Source organism: Anser brachyrhynchus, assembly GCF_964034855.1.
Source record: "Anser brachyrhynchus genome assembly, chromosome: 2".
NCBI lineage: Eukaryota > Metazoa > Chordata > Aves > Anseriformes > Anatidae > Anser > Anser brachyrhynchus.
The window spans coordinates 11,121,463-11,141,130 of NC_137695.1; the positions used below are offsets into that span (position 1 = coordinate 11,121,463).

Below are 19,668 nucleotides of genomic sequence, written 5' to 3' on the forward strand. Positions count from 1 at the left end.
AAGGTCTTGAGTAATTCACAGGTGTTTTTTGTTGTTGTTGTTTTGGTTTAGTTTGTTGTTTTTGATTTGTTTTGTTTCTCTATACATAAGATCATTGTGGAAGAATGAGTGAATTCACCTTCCCATCAGACAGAAAGAGGAGAAGCATTTGGTTCATGATGAGGGTTTTGGACCTTCTTTTAAAGTCCTTCCTTAGCTTTGCAGAACGTACAAACTCAGAAGAGATGATGCTTAAACCTTGGATGCTTGTGACAGAAAGAAGGCACAATTTTTTAATCTTTTCACTCCCTATTTACGGTGCAAGTAAAAGTCACCCCATACAGTTTTTTCCTAGGACACAGTCAGATCCTTCCTAACATCCTGATCAACACAGTTAACTCAGAAATGGTGAGGGAGAGGACAGCAGGGTGATTTTCTCCAGGAAGTTCACCACATCCACGAGGGAGGTGCTGGTGACCGCTGTCCCAGAGGAAGTCCTGCAGGAGGGACCGTGCTGCTTTATGCAGAGGAGCACATTGACAGTCAGGCTTTATGGCCCACAGGACACCTTCAGCTGAATGCAACGGTTGGGTTTGACAGTCTCTGAGGCAGAATGCTCCTGAGCAGCATCAGCATCACACCAAATCTTCCAACATCAGAAAAACATCGAACAGCTGACTCTAGTGTCAGCTGTTGGCTGGAAACATGGGGAAGACAGGGCAAGGGGAAGTCCAGGTGACATAGTCCAACAAGCCATCAAAGTCACTGCAAGACTATGCCTAAACCTCATCTTAAAGTTAAAAAAAAAAAAAAAGTGAACTATAAATTAAAAAAAAAAAATTATTCTTTTTCACATTATTTTCACATTAAATAGTGTTAAGTGTCTGAACATCACTTTCATACTGCATTCTCAACAGGTGGTCAGCCTCTGTCCCTAGGTACAAATCTCTCAGCACTCAATTCAGCTGCCTGGCAGTCACTTTGTTATGGGATTTGAGATGGTGCAGGACACCCAGGTCACCTGCATGGGGCTGGGAAGACCTGTGGGGATATCCATGCCCTTCTGGAGCCAAGTGGGTCCAGGGCATCCCAGATGTCACTACACACCTAAGTGAAGGCAAATGAATTGAACATTGACTGTCACTGTTTTAGACACAATGGAAAAACAAAATAATTTTTATTTTTAAAAACATGGTTTCAAAATATTTTTCTTCTAAGTGTTGCACTGAGAGTCTTGGAGGGTTTGTCTGATGTCAGTGATGAGCTGAAAATCTCAGTGAAACAAATTCCTTCCCTTGTCCCCTTCAGTCACTTGCCAGTTGTTGCTGCCTCGCCAGATTTTGTACTTTTTGCATTTGTTCTTGGCTCAGCAGATGAAGATGAGTTTAGAAACAAATGAAAGAGGAGTAAAATACAGATGCTAAATAAAGTAATGCATGTTAATGGGCATCCTACAATTTCTCCTACTTTAGCCAAAATTGTCTTGAACGGTGAATGAAAGGAAGAGGATGGGAAGCAGCTGCTTCTACTGTCTGTAACGATTGATTGTAAATTGGCCTGACACTACCCCCAAAGATTTTGTCAAGAACATTTGATTCGGTGAATCAGTCCCAAACCCGGAGCTGAACACCAGAGTCTCAGTCCTTCAGCCAAAGTGACCAACCACCTGGGCTTGCTGGGGGATAAAAAACAAACAACCAATCAGATAAAGTAGTTCAGCTTTACAGAAACATATTTCTTTTGCCAGAGGCAAAGAATTAAAATAGTAAGATAAACCTTGTGGGATAGCTACATCTCATATGGGTAGCCTTGGAACTTGTTGATCTCCATGAATCCAATTTAGGCTTCAAACAGGGGTGAAAATAAAATAAAATAAAATAAAATAAAATAAAATAAAATAAAATAAAATAAAATAAAATAAAATAAAATAAAATAAAATAAAATAAAATAAAATAAAATAAAATAAAATAAAATAAAATAAATAAAATAAAATAAAATAAAATAAAATAAAATAATAAAATAAAAGGTTTCTCTAGAATGTATTCCCCTATAAAGTAAAACTACCATTTGGGAGTACCTGTCACCTCTGCCCAGATGAGGTACAAGACAGGAATAACAGATCCCACAAACCAATTGGAGGGAATGTGTTGAACTAAATGAAAGAAGAAAATGAAGAGGAAAAATCAGTTAGAATTTAACTAACATTTAGATTTAAAACTGCAATTTAGTCATTAGTATCAGGTTTTACTGAAGGTGCAGAAGTCTTACAATGAGATAAAAGTACGGTCTAGGGTTAGATCAGAAACAAAAGGTATAAAATAGAATAAAATTATTTTAATGCAACCAGTGATTTTAATTTATAGCAGTGAAGATGTACAGAGACGCTACTTCAGTTTGTCAGGAAAACAAGTTGGAGTAACAGTCACGTTTCCCATAAGAACCTAAATACATGCACCCACAGGAAAACTAAGAACCATATGTCCATATTTTGAAGGATGAGGAAAAAGCAAAACAGCTGACAAAAGGATAATAGAGAAAACAGCACAACGAGAAAAAATAGTAAAGAAATGTGTTATTAACTGTATTGCCAGAACGTTGCGCAATGGTCACTTGTATGAACAAACAGAACTGGGACTTGCTTTCCAAGAAACTTCCAGCGAGTCAGGGCTGTGACATGGCTGGAAAGGAGGCTGGTCTCTTCCCTCTGAAGCAGAGGAAAAGTGGGAACTTGTTGTGCTCTGAGCAGCAGACATGCTCTGCTAGCTTTTCAAGCCAGCCTCGTGTTCTGGCCATTTTCTGTCCTCGCTGGGGAATTGAGCAAAACACTTTAAAGATGATGGAACTCCAGACTTCATCAAATTCAGCTTTCTAGAGAAATAAATAATGCATTTAATAGAGTCTGGAAGTATATTTCTTTCTCTCAGCAACTCTGAGCATTAATTTGATGTTGGCATTTTGTTTTCCTGCATTTTCCTGGTCCCTGTTTCTTTCTGAACTGAGATAAGAGGGAAAAGAGGGACTCCACAGGGGAAGGAAATGTTGTTCTTCTAAATAAAACCAGTGCAGATCAGTGTGTGCCATGCCCTGAGGTACAGCCACTGAGGGAACTATTAGAAAACCAAAAGAAGATTAAGGTCTGCTAATAAAAGCTTGCAGCAGTTCAGTCTCCAACCAGTGGGAGAAGAGAGAAGAGGCACAGCTGCTGCTGCGGGTGCAAGCACAAATTCTACCAACTCCTGTCCCATCTCCCCTCCTTGCAGAAGAACTGCTGGCTGGAAAAAAAAGCTCACCGGTGGGCATCAACGTTGCAGCCAGTAATTACGGGATGTTCCTGGGCAGCAATTTAAGGTGGTGCATCGTAGTAGTCCTGGCTTGAAGGCCCCCCACCCCGTGTGCTCCTCTGCTTGCACCAGCACACCCCCATCTTTGTACATGGACCATGTCAGGAGAGCTCCTGTTGAGGTTAGCATTCCCCAAAATGCGGGTCACAATGATGGAAGAACATTTCTATGAAGGCTCAAAATATGAAGGGGACAGTGAGTGCTGGGCTAGGGAAGAGGTGGTTAAAGGAAGACAAATGTGGACGTAACATACCTTATCATGTTCTTCTGGCCTGGCTGGGGAGCAGGATGCTTTCTCATTTTGAAGAACTTCCATTTGCACAAGTGCTGCTACCCACAGCAGCCTAGCAGAAAACATTAAATAAAACAGGTCATTGAGGTTATGCCTGTGCGTGTAAAATAACTGGTACATCTACAGCAGTAAATAGCACAGACCGCTGCTGGCTCCAAGGGCCCAGTTCAGCTCTCTGTCACCTATCAGAGAGCTACTACCAGCTGCATCCAGTTCCCTCAGCGGTGAGTTGCTCTGGTCTGCATCACGTCCTACACAGTGCCTGGGCTTCTCACAGCCGGAAACAACTGGGAGAAGCTGCAGTCATGCCAGGCCAACCTTTACAGCACAGTGTTTGGAAGAATTGCATTGCTGGGTTCCTGTCCTGCTTCATTAGCAAAAGAGACATAGCTAACAAGGCTAGAACATTAAATTCTCAACGTGGTTTTGACTCAGCACTCTCCTAGGCAAGGTGTACACAGTTCAGAGGACAGGAAAGACTGGTTGCAGTTAGCAGTATGGCCCAGTATGGGCCAGTATGTGCCACCCTTCTTCAGGGCTTAATAATGTACTAATGCAGGTAAAGCAAGTGCACGAGCTTGCACTTCCTGTGCCTGGAAAACGGACGGCTCAGAGATTACTGCAGATGGGACTAACTATATCGGCTCCACAAACTATGAAAAAGACACATTTTTCACAGCTGCTCCTAGGGAAGCAATTGTCCTGCAGAAGTAAACGTTTTAAACTTATTCTGAGGGCTGACATGGGATGAAGTAAAACACGTACATTTTACACCTTCTACAAAACAGCGATTTAAATTCACAAAGGTATGAGTTTCTGGTCAAGCCACTGAATAGCAAGATACTATGTTTGGAGAGAAAATAGGTCCAATTGCAGCAAGAATAGTCTATGATGGTTTATTTTACAAGAAAGTTCAGTGAATTTCTATGACTAAGATTACACATATGTTAGTACTTTAATCCAGATCAGAATGGTGCTTTGTTGACACTTCCCGTGATTCTATTCACTTCACACAGAGGTCTCTGAGAGCATAAAGACTTTCCTTTCAATGAAACCAGAAGGTGACTCCAAGCACATTCTTGGGCTCCAATCCACAGGTGCAGTTCAGCCCAACTCAAAACCTAGTGAAGTGTGTATGGTGTAGGTTTACTTTCTTATCTGCTCTCAGTATCTACACTACTTGCAGGTGTCAACATAGCCTATACAGCTTTCATTCCATACCTTATTAGTGTCTTTTTAACGTTTTAAAAAATAGATTACACAGGTGAAACAGAATTTTAGTATGTTATTTTGACATTTTGGAAAGAAGAAAGCCATAAGCACTCTACTACAAACACTTAAGAAAATCCAGTCCTTTGATTCCTTTGGGTTCTCGATTATTTTTTATACTTTATTTTTTTTTTTAGCCTGAAACAGTACATTTGGTATTACATCCAACCAGCATGTTGCCAAATAGTTAGCTTTACCATTCCAACTGACTGTAGTACATTTGGCTTAGTCAGATACCCTGGCTGTTTATGCATTATTTGTGTTGAATGCTGCCATCTCTGTGAGGCATTCGTGGAGTGCCCATGGTGCAATATTTAATTTCTGCAGATCAAAGTGAGGTGTGATACAGCAGTTTGTGAGGTTGTATAAAAACCACAGAGCTTAGGGTACTCTCCATCCTAATTTCTTCATTATTTAAATATTCCCACTAAATAGTAGCCAAAAATGCTTAAAATCTACCTAATGGACAGTGGGAGAATAACTCTTGATCCCCTGTGTCACGCATGAGCATCTGAAATGACAAATCTTAGCGTTTTAGGGCATTTGGAAGTCTGGAGAGGAGAACAGAGCAGGCACCCAATGTGTATCCCCTGTTTCAGCAGCTGCAGTAGCTGGTAGCAGATTCTTTGTGTCAGCGCAGGAACCACAACTTAGAGTTTCATAAATTAGTTGTTAGCTGAAGGAAGAAAAATATTATTTTTTCAATATCAAGGAGTTCCAGCTGTAGAAATGAAGCCAGTCAGAGTGGTTAAATATTATTCTCTGGTGACTTTCTAAATACTGGCGAATGCATCACTGAGCTTTACTTCTGTACAAACAGGATACTGGCTGAGCATGGTACAAGTGAATCCACCAGTTAAGCACTTAAATGCTTGCAGAATGCATCTGTCTGTGAAGAGAGGCATTATGTACTATTCACAGGCTATAAAAAACAAGAACTGACTATGGAGTCTATTATAGTGCCTCACGGCACAGTGGAAGCATATACTTTTTTATAAGGGCACAGTAAAATTTGAGATAATGATGACATACAGTTATTAAAGCAATATATATGTACAGTATTATTTTTCACTTTTTATTGCTAAGCAGCAAAAAAAATAAAAAAATAAGAGTGAAGGGTCCTTTGCTCCCTTTGTATCTACTCCTTTGAGTATTTCCCCATATTTACACATGCAGTATTCAGAGTCTGGAATCAGACTAGAGGAGACTATGTCTGAGAAGTTGGAATAGTCAAAAACCGAAGTCAGATATAACCAAAAATTTGTATCTGGAAGGGCAGATGAAAGGGCAAGAAGTGCAGACATGAAACAAAGCAGAACAGCAAGGCTGGAAATGACTTGAGGATGAGCAAAGTGCACAACAATCGAGGTGTTGAAACAAAAGACCATACAGCATCTACAAGAAAGACATCCTGTACACAGGACGTTGAAAGAAATCAAATGAGCATACTAAGACAGACTTGGGGTCTACTTTCCAACTGATCTGTATGCATATTTCCTAGTAACAAATGACTCTGAAGAAAGAATATACCCTGGGCTACATTTTTTCCAAACAAAGGAGACAGCTGAATGGAAAACTCGAGCATGGAGTGAATCAGGGATGGCAGGGAAAAGAAAAGGGAAAACAAAACTGGAGTAGGCAATATGATGAATGTGGTGCAAAGGAAGCCTGATTAGAAAAGTCCAAATGATGCCAGATGACTTATTGAACTAACATGAATGCAAATAAAAACCAAAGTCATTCTTCAAAATATTGACGTACATATCTGTTGCATTTATGTTCCCTAGGTGGCGTGCTATAAATAGCCCAGAAAAGGTAGTTGGAGGTCAGACCTGCTGGAATCTTCCAAGGGCAGGGACGAGGCTGGGAAAAAGCCAGGCTCTGCAAACTAAGGAGAGTTGAACTGGGGTAAACACAGGAGCACAGTGTGGCATCGGGAACACCCTGCTCACGGGAGGGAGAGCTACAGCTGCCCAGCACCACTCTGGTTGCTGTGTCCCCTGAAACTTTCTCACCACCAGCACAACAGGTACAGCTATACTGCGTGTATATATATACTACAGCTATATTTCAGACTTGAATTATTGGCGGTATTTTCCTGGACAGATGTTTTATCCATAATTCCAGTTTGGAGTATTGTCAAAGTAGAGTAGACAAGATTTTGATGGTTGTTTTCCTATGTCCTGGATCCATTCAAGAGATCTTATGTTGAGATCATTTCACGGTTGCTTTAGGAGTTCTGTAGATTATTACACAAATATTTACTTTTCTGAAGGAGAAACGAAGTGCATTAGACCCAAGTCTCAAAAGCTTTTTTTCTTCCAGTTTCTTCCTGTGAGGGTTTGACAGGCTGAAACAAATGAGAAAGATGAAGACAACACTGTGCATGGTGCTGAGTGTCATTAAAAGGTCGGAGCATCACCTAGGAGCTGCAGGGCTGCAACGTCCCAACAGCCAGCAAGGAAATGATGCAACTAGGAAATGCCATATGGAGGTCCTCTCTGGCCCCAGTAACTAAGAGCTATTTACAGCAGTCATTTGGAAGCAGTCTTTAGCAAAGACCAGTTCAGTCCAAGTGAGACTCAGATGCACGTTCCTCTGTAGGGAGATACATTCTGATCCGTGGTGACGTGCCTCTGCTTTTCCACCTCCTCGCAGGAGAGCAGGACATGAAAATGTTCAAAATCACTGCATAGCTTAGGAGCCAAAGTTTCACCTTCAAGACAACTTAAGATTTAGAAAAACAAGGTCCAAGATCTTCTATCATCTCAACAGCCTGAAAAATGTTGAGGAGTGCTCCAAATTGGGGTTGGAGTAGATGACCTTCAGAGGTGCCTTCCAACCTCAACCACTCTGTGAATTTTGGGAGTGAGAAGCTGGGCACCTTCACATCACTGAAGACAAACAAATGTGAGCTCTGGAAAAGCAGGTCCCATTAAAGCAACTTGAATTTGCTCAGGCTCTGAAAAATCTCCCATTACTGACTGCTTTTGAAAACTTGTGGCCAAGCTGCTGTTTTCTGGCTGTAATCATACCTCACATAAATCTGGATCACAAAACGATATCCTCACCACACAGAAAGAGGTCAGTCTGAACTGACTCCAAGGGCTACATTTAGGCATTTCTTTTCATTTAAATCATATGCAAACAGTGTGATCTCAGGTTGCTATGAATAAAGGCAACTCAGAGCACACAGTAATGGATGTACAGGAGAAATGTCAGCTGTTTTTCTTTCTTAGGTAGATGTGCTTTTGTAGTTAAAAATAGATAAGACAATTAAGTAGATATTATTGGCTGTTAGAGGCTATGTAAAAGTCATTCTCTCTTGCTATATCAATACTTTTCCACGGCAGCCACATTTGATTCTGCCCTGTGAGTAACAGTGTCAGGTACCTGTCAGTGTATTACTGAGCTGGAGGAAGTGAGAAGTCCCAGTATGGCTTTAGGGGGGGTTCATAGCGTTTGCTTTTAGAGGACTAACTTTCAGTTTGAAATGTCAACAAACTTTATATGGAATGATCAAAAGAAGACACTTCCCTCCCTCCCCCCCCCCCCCCCTTCTTTTTAAATTCTCTCTGTTGATTAAACTCACCTTGCAAAGTTACAACGTTCTGCTCTATGTCTCCTCTAAATTACTTCTCTGCAGAGGCATAAGAAGGTCACTTAAGGCATCCAACAACTATAGCAACAGAATAAGTAGCATCTTCCAGGCCAGGATGACTACCTTACTAAGAAACTACTGGCAACAAGGGTGACTATCTACCATTGGTCTCCAGCCGTTATCTTTTCAAGAACCAGCAACGCCAGACACTCATTTATATAACTTCACTGACCTGGATATTGAGGTTTCCAGCTTAGCACATGCATTCTCTTTATATGAAAATACTGATATATTATATCTTAAAAATAGCAGTAAAATATCACCCTACTTTTTTATTAAGAAGATTGCAGCCACATCATCTTGTAAAGCTACACTCCTGACACCCACCTTTCAGAGCGTGGTGGAATAGCAGAAAGAGCAGAGCATGGCACTGACTTCACGTCTGCCAAATGCATGCTGAGATTGCACGGATTTCCCACAGAAAACCCTGCGAAGAGCTCCCTGCCAGAACTGCTTGGGCTGGAAAGCCACAGTGTTGTTTTGATTCCCAGCTAGAACAGAAGCACAAGAGACAGAATTCACAGGGCTGAATTCAGCACAGAGAGACGGACCGTTACTCTGTCAGCTGTGAGATGTAAATAATTTTTGCTTTTCAGAATATCCTTGCTGATTCTGTCAAAATCCATCATGTGCAACTGCTTGTTCAAGCAAAAGGTAATACAAAGTAACACTAAAAAAATCCCCCAAATGTATAGCCTAACAGTGAATATCTGAATTTCAGTCTGTTGTTCTCATGACACCTTTGCAAAAAAATACTGCTTTACCAGTATCAAGCTGTCGTGCACAATGCAGTAACACAAACTACGATTCAAATAACTAATTTTTTTGAAAATGAGAGGTCCAACTTCTGGTATCCCTTACAAACTGTTCATTTGAACAACTGCACTAGCCTCACAAAGCAGGTTACCTAATTCTTAATTGCAATCAAGAGTGCAATTAATCTGCTCTCCAGGAGGGTGACTACATGCGGGAGTCTCCCCTCTGCCTTTGCAGGGGTGGGGAAGGGAGACAAGCAGCAGCGACAAGACAGAGCCTTGCCACATCACCATCTGGGACATCTGCCCTGCGAAGGGCTCCTCCAGCTTCTCCACCTTCTATGTAACCTTCATTGTCACCCCCTGACAGATCCCACAAGGATTTTAAATAACAGGGGACCATTGCCTTATGTGAGCCCAGGCACATGTGGTTCAAGAACTGTATTTTGTCCAGGTCTTAAGCACAGTTTTCCCCACTTTAGATTCCCAGACTGATTACTGGAAAAGCTGAATTTGATTATATTTCAAAGATGCCAGGTGGTATGAGAACACACACTATTGGATGCTTTCAAAGGTCCAGTCCAATGGAAGCTAGAAGGCTAGACACCTAGAGAAACACTTCAATCTCCTGAATTGAACACAAATCCAGAAGCATGTACAATAAAATACATACATATATAAATATTCTGTTCTTTTGGCTTTCCTATCACAGCAGGATACCTCTAGCAAGAGTATGACTGTGAGTTGTTCAAGATCATTGTGGATTCTCTTTCACAGAACATTTAGATTAAACATTAATTTCAAACTAAAAGTAGGCTCCCCTGAACCAAATTCGGATTTATTAAAGAAAAAAATAAAAAGTTACCATTAACTGAAAGGTGGAAAAGCTATGAAATCATATTAGATTCAGAGACCGTAACAGTTTTAGTAATAGAAGAAAATAAATGCACAGAGACAGTGAAAAGCAGCTAAATCTGATAAATAATTCATTGGAAAGATAAAAGACAAAACTTAATCTGAATATCTGTTTAGATATTAAAGTTGTCAAAAAAAACAATGCCTGCTTTAACAGATAAACTGTGTTCAGACATCACTGTGGTAATGTATACAGAACCAAATAGTCTCCTAGATATCAGGACTGAGCCTGCTTTTCATCTTCTCTTTTCCATTTTTGTCTTATTGGCTTGTGCCCCAGATTATCTTACCCTGTTACTGACAGGCTCTGACAGGGCATCTTTACAGAAGCTATCTAACTTAACATTTTGATCAGTGATACTGAATGCTTTCTTTAATCTTGTGCCCTCAGAAGGGAAGCAACTACCGCATCCCATGGCAGCAGCAAAGCAGCAGCTGTCCAGATTAAGTGTGATTGCTGCCATCAGATTTCAGAAAACTACTTCTATCCAGATTATTTCTTTCATAATTTTCCTCAATGTGCAAAGCATATTCATATGACCCACGAATGAATTCAGGCTGTCACTTTCGATTGTGAATATTGTTGTACTGTTGTTGTACAGTCAGAAGTATGGTTATTTTTTAAACAAAGAAGCAAAGAACCAAGCAACGTGTTCTGACTCACAACGTATTTTCTTTTAGGGAGAAATTAATTAATTAATTATAATTAATTTTAGAGACAAATTAATCTTTCCTAACCAGTCTTGCTGTATGTGCTTCAAGCACAAAAGTTAAATCAGACTTAAAACTCAAATCCTCTTGCCTGCTCAGTCATCGCCTGAATTAAGCATCCTTAGCTCCCCTAACCACTGACTCAGGCTCCCTAGCTGGGGCCTGTCCCAGCTCATGTAACTGATTAACTCTGAGGTTAATAAAATTCTTTAAAAAGGTTTCCAGTACCCTTCTAATTGCATTTTGATACAATCGTGCTTACCAAAAAAAAAAATGTGTTTCCATATGCTTCCTCCATGAACTTAAATATTCTTCCAGCATTCAGGTTTCCCTTATTCTGTGTTTTTTAATAAACTTGTTAAGGCTACACATTACAATCATATTTCATTTACAGACTACACATTACAATCATATTTCATTAACAGCTCTTAGATTACAAACACAAACATTTTTGTCACTAAGATTGTTAATACCGCAGGTGATGCTAGAGTTTGGCACAGACTTTGGCACAGAACAGTTCTTGCTGCATAAAATTAAAACAATTCAATCCTGTTGACTGAATTCCAGAAAAATGGATCCATCTGCTGAAAGGAGAGGCTGTGTTGAGTTTGCCAGTGTTGCCACAGGTAGCTGCTATTTGCTGCTTGAAAGGCCAAATGTCATGCAACTAAATGATGTGGGTTTTCCCCCTCGGATGATTAGATTTGCCCTGGGAATCAGATTCTTTAAAAATAAAAATCCAGCTGGATAATCCTTTTCAGTTAGTGTTAAACAACCAGATTACAAAATTACTCTTGTTCCTAATTCCACCAAGGCAAATCTACTTAGCCATGGATGAGGTGGTGGTGGGCAGGCAGCTGGAACCACAAAATTAAGCTTTAATGAAGCCAGAGTGTAAGTAATCACTTCATTCTCTAATGACAAATTAAAGTTTGAAAATTAGTATTTATTATGGATTTTTTTTTTTAATGAAGTGACAGTGTTTATACTGGTATTGTAGTTAGGAGCTCCAGTTAGTTTGTGAGAGATTAATCTAGACAGAGGTTGCATGGTAATTGATTTTAGACACTTCTGGATTTTTTTTTTCCCATTTCAATAGCCGGCATGAAAGACTACAGTGGAAATCAAAGCCACAACAGTAGTAATACTATACCACAATACAGAATGGGCGGAGAGAGCACACTGAGCTTTTAACAACGGTGACCATTTATTCACACAGTTGTGCAGGTGTTGGTGGGGCCATTTGCACGAGGTTTCACCCATTGTTCTCACTAGAATTTCTGGGGCTGGGGGGCAGGAAGAAGGAATGGCAGCACTGGGTGAGACATAATTTTGGGAGTCCCATTATAATGTAGCAGACTCATCGTGGCAGGTGGAGGTCTGATGCAGAGAAGCTTGGAGACATGAATGAAAAAAGCCCTTTTTAGAAAATCTTTGCCATTAGCCCCAGTGTGAGAAACCACATGGATCTTCCAGAACGAGTTAGAATCATTCAGGTTGGAAAAGACCTCTAAGATCATCTAGTCTAAACTTTAACCTAGTACTAAAGTCCACCACTAAACCACGCTACTAACTTCTACATCCACACGTTTCTTGAAGACCTCCAGGGATGGTGACACAACCCCTTCCCTGGGCAGCCTATTCCAATGCTGCACAACTCTTTCAGTAAAGAAATTTGACTCAACTCCCTCCTTCTCTAGGTGGGGACAGGAATTCAGAAAGAAATCCCTGTATTAGGTTGTACACAAGTTCCCAGTATTAAAGCATGTAAATTTGCTCCTGAAGGTAACATCAGATGAGCGTATGAACATGGGGGAGCACTAGGTACAGAAAGAGGGAGAGAAGGAGAAAGAAATGCCTCTGTTGTCTCAGGCAAAGCTGTCTCAAACAGTGTTTCATCTATGCTTCTTCTGAACAGTGGAATTTGGAAAAAAGGGAAAAGCAAACTGCTTGGTGTATTGCTTTGAAAACTGTGGGCTGCATCGTGGTTCTGGGTGGAGATATTTGAGGGTATCCCCTGCAATCCCAGTTCCCTGCTCTGGATATCACCAGAGCTTGCCAGAAGGGCTGGTTTTCTCCCCATGGAAAGCAGAGGACAGGGACAGGTACGGGGCTGCGGCAGCATACTGAACCCCAACGTGCCCTCCAGGCTGCAGGCTCAGGCACTCAGCCCCATGGGCACAGGTGGATCGTGTTATTCTCACTTTCAAACAGCACTGCAGAAAACAGAGCTTAGCCTCAGGTTGCCGATATTTGCACCGTATTTTCCCTCCTTCCTTTGTGTAATTAAGCACCTGCAGGGATCCAGCCATTATTACTTACCCTGCAGTGCAGGTACCACAGCATCAAAACTACACAAATGAGTTCTTGCTGCTTCTGTTGCAGTTGCCTTGCAGTAACACGCTCCAAACCAATAGCATACCCCACAAAGCAAAAGATAGCCAACTGATGCAACCTGTGTCTTACATTTAATAACAATCTAATTAAAACATTAATTACATTTTTTTTCCTTAGTTTAAATATGCAGCTGCAATCAGAAATCAGCCACTGTGAAAGTATCACTTCTCTGCAGTTTGCAATGAAGAGGCCATCCACTTGTGCACCCACGTCAAATCAAGGAGCTTCAACTTCATCATAACAGTGCTCAGCATTTCCTGGTTTTCTTCCAAGTGTTGTGCAACCACTCACTAATTAATCCTCATAACAATGAGAAACAGAAACATTAGATTTACTTGGTGTTGTACAATGAATGAGATGGCAAGCTGGCAGTCGGATTTCTGGGGAAGTGGTTCTTAGCCTTTTCCTCAATTAAGTTTCTTTTAATTTTCCTCATATAATTCATTTGTTAATTTTGCTCCCAATTCTTTTTCTTTCATTTTTTTTCCCCCAGTAATTACTATCAGCTGGTTTAGTGCCTACAATGTTGTTGACACTTTCCAGACATACAACCAAGAAAAGTAATTTTTACAAGGCTGTCTATAAAAATACATCACATGTCTGAGATCGTTTTGAATTAGAGAGGCTGGGAGATTTTAAACATTGGTATGTATAATGTATTCAGCATAACTATGTAGATAGTTAACAACAAAGTTCATTTTTTACTCTTGCTTGAAGTGACTGGAACTTGTTGCTCTTCCAGTTACTTAATACAAGATGACAAAAGTTAGTGAAATTGGAGTTTCCCTAACCATGGAAGCTCTTAAAAGTACATCTTTTTCCCCATTTCATAGATTGATCCTAGACTCACTCAATCACACCTTTCTACCTCTATAACACTAAAGACTGAAGAAACTACCATCAACTTACTAATGTAAGTAGTTTCTTCAATCTTTAGCATTGTAGAAATGAGAGGGAAATATGAGTCAATTATTTTATATATATATATATTTATTTATTAATTTATATATATATATATTTGTATATATGTGCCTTTCTCAGGTTTCTGGTAGGGCCAATCAAAATTTAAAACCAAATCAATTTTCCTCATACTTACCAGAAATATATATTTCTAAATGCATACTATAAATATATATATATACATTCACTATGTACATACATTTTATGCTGTATATTTAAATACTTCCAGATGTTTATATATTTTAGTAGATAAATATAGAAAATACTTTACAGAAATATCAAAACTTGCTGCTTCTCATAAGTCAGGCTGTCAAGTTGTGTCTGCAGATGTCTGTTCTCTTCTGCCATCATGCGGTTATTATTGAAGTGCATAGTTACAGCAGCCATAAAAGAGGTACCCCACACCTCTGGGGTATCCTGGGCAAACAGCTGTAGCTGCCTTTTCATTTCAAAACTATCTGGCAATATGCATGAAATCTGTAACTCTTTTCCATAGCCTCAGCTCTTTTACTATCTAAGAAATAAAAATAGCCAACCACTTTTCTGCAGAAGTGTCTTATTGGAATACAATGCCTTTTGGGATACCTGATATTCAGGGTGTTTCTTCTAAAGCAGGCCATGACCTGAATCCCTCCAGGGATGTTCTTAGTCCCATCCATGCCTCCAGAGCTCCATTTCACCAGACCCTAAGGGATGTTATATGAATATGCTCTGAACATGTGCCTCTCAGTTTAGCTTATTTAATCCTATCTCCCTGTGATTATGCTACTGACAAAATATATCAAATAGAAGATGTATACAATACAGCTACTTTAAATACAGTATCTTTTGTCCTTACAACTAACTAGCTGAACAAGGAATTTTCTATTGAGCTCCTGTCTCAAGGATGTTCTGCAAGTTTGCACTCCTCTAGTAATCCTAAAAAGGATATTTTATTAAAACTTTATCTATTAAGTATTATTTAAATGTCACCATCTCTCAAGAATTCCTGTACAATGGCATTCAAAGTCACTACAGTTTTCCACGTAACTAGTAGAAAAAAAGAAAAAAAAGCATCTTCTGGATAATGCTGAAGGATTGTTAATGTAGTATATGGGCACTTTTAAATCCCGCATTTGAAGAGTCAGAGTGCGGGGATTTCACCCTCGCATAAACACTAGTATTCTGGTTAAGTGCACATTTTGTCTTTCTATTGAAAATAACAAAAGAGGAAAAAGTAAACTTATGTCTTTTCATTAAACAAGGGATAAAATAATGCCTTAGAAATAGGCTACAGAAGTGTTTTTTTCTTTTTTTTCCTGAATGTATCCTAAGTTTGTAAATAGTTAATGTTTTCTTTAACACCAGTTAATCTATAAATATCTTTTTGACCTCTGGATAACAGCAGGCTTAATACATCTGAATGTCAAACACCGCAAGTTTTACTTTGATTCACCCACTTTAAGATAAGCCATCATGTGTGCCAGACAGCTGTTTTCTCTCATAGCTTCCCACATAACTAAATCTTCTGCATAGTTACAAAGCAAAAAATGACACCAGAATCACAGAGATATATGTGCATTACTCAGGACTAAATGGCTTCTGCTTACTTGCTTCAGCCAAGTGTAAACCATGAAAAAGTATACTAGCCTAGCTTCTAAAAGTGAATTTCTCATCAGTGTTTCGCTCCAGTAGTAAACACTCCATATTCAGATTTTTCCTCCTTTGCTGAATGTCTGAAGTAAACAGCAGAAAATATGCAACTTTTATTCAAGGTGGTAAATACTATTTGCACTCATAGCTCCCTCTGTTACACAGACTGCTTTCCACAACCTGGATTGTCCAATATAATCATCACATATTTTAATGCTAAATAATTGGCCACAAAATTCTCATGGTATGTAGCAGAGCCCTCTATATCTATTCTTACATATCTGCAAGCACTTCACAAACCTTAACACATTAACATTATGAGAGTTAATATTTTAACACCCCTTAAAATAACACAGGTAAATGATTGCCATCTTACAAATATTATGGACAAGAAGACACTCTGGAGCTTGTGTGCTTCCAATTTAGGTCTTGCAGTGCCTAAAAATTAGGTGGCTGGAGTCAGAGGATGATTTAAGAGAGCCAGAGGCTGGTCTGCACAGTCGATGGGAAGAGTGGAACCCTTCCAAAGGTCAATGTTCAGTGACTGAGAAGAATTAAGTCCCTTGGAGGGTGTTCCACAAACAGTGCTTAGAGCTAGACAATAGGAAATTATTGAAAGAAATCAGAAGGAAGAAGAGGTATAGAGAGCAAAGATTGTGTTGAGTGAAGAAGCACAACTTGAAAATAATTTGGCTTCTGGTAGGTCTAGGAATGTGTAACAGAAGTAGGAATTACTTTTAACAATGCAAAAATAGTTTGTTAGAATGAGATCATGTCCCGTAATACCTAAATTTGGGTGATCAGGGAGTTTAAGGAAGACTTTTGTTAGAGCGTACAATTTTGAAAAGATATCAAACCCCCAAAAGTTTGTAAGCTCTTCAAGACCTACATGATGTTAGAAATCCAGCAAAATGCACATAGAAATGAAAAACAAAATTATTCCATGTGTACCATGCAATATATACAAATATATACATTAAATGGTTTGGATTAAAAACAGGTTTGGCTTGTTGTTTTTTTTTATTTTTTTTTTTTCCCCTTAGAAGTTTCACCAAACTGGTAGGTTTTACATCTGTTCCTCATCTTGTTCTGCCAAATACGTGGAATGCTTTAGAGGATGGTGACTGCTGCCAAGGTTTGCTTAGCAAAAAATGCTTTGCCTGTTTTAGAAATAAATAATGCTCAGTCTGCTGCACGTTTTCTAAGTAAGGTTGTAATTTCCTTTCATCTCAGTTTGGTGAGACAAACCAAGAAATATTAATAAGGGTTAATTAATCCCTATATAATCTCAGCAGAATGTAAAAATCAATAGGAAGCCAGAAGCAGCCTCACCAGAGAGCAAACACTTTGGCGCTACTTGCTGCCAGCATCTTAGCTCATGCATTTTACATGCAATCAGCACTATATAAAAAATACAGTGACTAGGAAACACAAAAATAACCATTGCAAAAAGAACCGTAAGGCCAAACATTCCCTCAAAAGGAGGCTAGAGTCAGTTTACTCATTTTTTTTCCTTTTATTGTGCATTTCTTGTGTTTGAGATTATATCATGGGTCAATTTTAAGGGGAAAGTTGTGTTGTGAAGCTTCTCCCATGACCTGGTGATTTGGGCAGGCTATGGGCAATCCCCACCACACGGCATCCCAGCTTTCTTGGTTAGTCTGTGGAACCAACAAGGTCATTATGAAAGAGCAGGCAGTGGTGTGTCCTCTGCCCCTCTTCTGGAGAGGAAACAGAGGCAGCGTCCATGTGTTGTGCTGGATTCAGGCACCCTGCTGTGTATTGGGATGCTAGAAGAAAACTTTAGAGACCTGGTCTTTGATGGAGAAATGTAGGCACCTGCTGGTGTGAATCACAGCAGGGACCAAGGCGTCTGTTTACCCAGAGGACTATTTCTGCAATTACTGAAATGTCAGGACAAAACATGCAGGACATTTGAGAATCTCTGAAGCACAATTTACCAGAGCCTTTTGTGGATTTTGGACGAGAACTACTGTGGGCAGCCTTTTGTTCCCACTTTGAGTGATTTGTTCTTGTTAACAGAGTTAACGTTGAGTTTGGCTCTCTCCTGAATTTCATGATCATCCTTTGCTTACTAGGCTAGATACCGTCTTTATTTTTCTTACTCAAGTATAGTTTTCCATGATGTCAACAGATTGTGGGGAAGCTGCTCTGCTGATCTTCTCCTTCCAGGACTGAATAAATAAGTGGAACTTGCTAATGTTACATTATTATTATTTCTACAACTCCCAGAGCTATTGGACCTCCTGACAGCTCACGCAGAGCACAAGGCTATTAGTAGTTATCTTTCAATATAATATACTAATGAGAAAATTTCTCATCAGATCTCAACAAGTGTTTTTGTTCCTTATAATGTAATGTTGACATATTTGTGGGCTGCTGTTCTGGGCCTGGACGTCCAAGCATATTAGGCTTGTACATTGCATTCATGAATTTGGTTGGTAAAGAAATAAATTAACACTTAACTTATGCAGTTCTAGCTGTTGATTTGGCATTTTCAGTTCCACTGATATTATATTTACAACCAAAAGTCAGGAAAAATATTGGTATAGGTCAGTTAAGGTCATCTCCCTTATCTGAAAATCACCAAGTATCTCAAAATCCAGTGAAGGTTCAGAAATGTATTTGAAAACAGGCCAAGTTCAACTACAGATTCTTATCCCAGCTCTTTAATTTATTAAATACCTGGAAAAGCAATGACCTCAGTTATTTCACTAACTATACGGATTAAAAAAGGATTCATTCTGACTTTAGACTGGCAACTGTGAATGTTTTAGCCTTCATTCATAAACTTGTCGGAGTTCTCACGTCTTTTCACCCTGGGTAGTAACAACTGCAAGGACTGAGCATGAAGTTCTTACCTTAAGTGTATTTATTATGTACATACAACCCTTCACAAAAACAAAGAGTACATAGCACGTGGTCAGTCATGTACATGGTAACTAAAACCAGGATCTACTCTGACAGTAATGAATTCTGACTGTGAAGCAGTAGTTATTTCTGTCCAAAATGACAAACTGCCATGTCCTATTATCTGGAATCTTTAAGGCCTGACACACTCTATTTCGTCTAATGATAACAGTTTAAAACTAAAACAAGTTAGCATATGCCAGTAGGAATGGATATGGAGCTATGTTTCCCCAGGTAGCCAAGAACTAAATACCAGTGATTTTTCCAACCATGGCTGTTCATTTTATTTCAAGGTGTTCTTAAATTTCAACCAAGTACTTGAATTAGCATCCCAGTAACACATTACTTTTCCCCAAAGATAGAAAAAGGCTAAAGTTATCACAAGGAATTACCCCTAGCAGAGCAAACACTTTACCAGAAATATGACAACCACAATTTATTTTCAAAAAAAGAGAAAGTGAAAGCTGACGCCTTGTTGCTTCTATGTTAGGAAAGGATGGTTGTAAAGCAGTTCAAACTAGGAATGTCCTTGTAGAAAAACCTCACAAGACAAGAGAGTTACCCTTTCCCAGGGGTAATTCAATTTAGTAGTTAGCTCTGAATCAGCCTTTTGCCTCTTGTATTTTGCATTTTCCCTGCTGTGAGGGGATGTCTGCATTTTTGCTTTGGTTTTCTGCAGGGCTTGAGCCATGATTAGCGCTCCTACAGCAGCTGTCACTACCACTACTGCATACCCAGACATTCAAAGCCCCCTTTCCAGGGTTTTCTCTGTCTGACTAGCATTTCCAAACTTCAGCACACAAGCAAGAATTTGGCTCTGAGACC

The 19,668-nt window shown here is 39.5% G+C and overlaps 1 long non-coding RNA gene across 1 annotated transcript; it reads right to left on the reverse strand.

Moving 5' to 3' along the window:
* Nucleotides 1-13,374: 13,374 nt before the first annotated feature.
* LOC308190693 lies at nucleotides 13,375-17,223 on the reverse strand. Its single transcript, XR_013947453.1, has 3 exons — nucleotides 16,289-17,223; nucleotides 14,866-14,966; nucleotides 13,375-13,620 (listed from the first exon to the last, which is right to left on the reverse strand). It is a non-coding gene; the product is annotated as an uncharacterized lncRNA (long non-coding RNA).
* Between the last annotated feature and the right edge of the window lie 2,445 nt (nucleotides 17,224-19,668).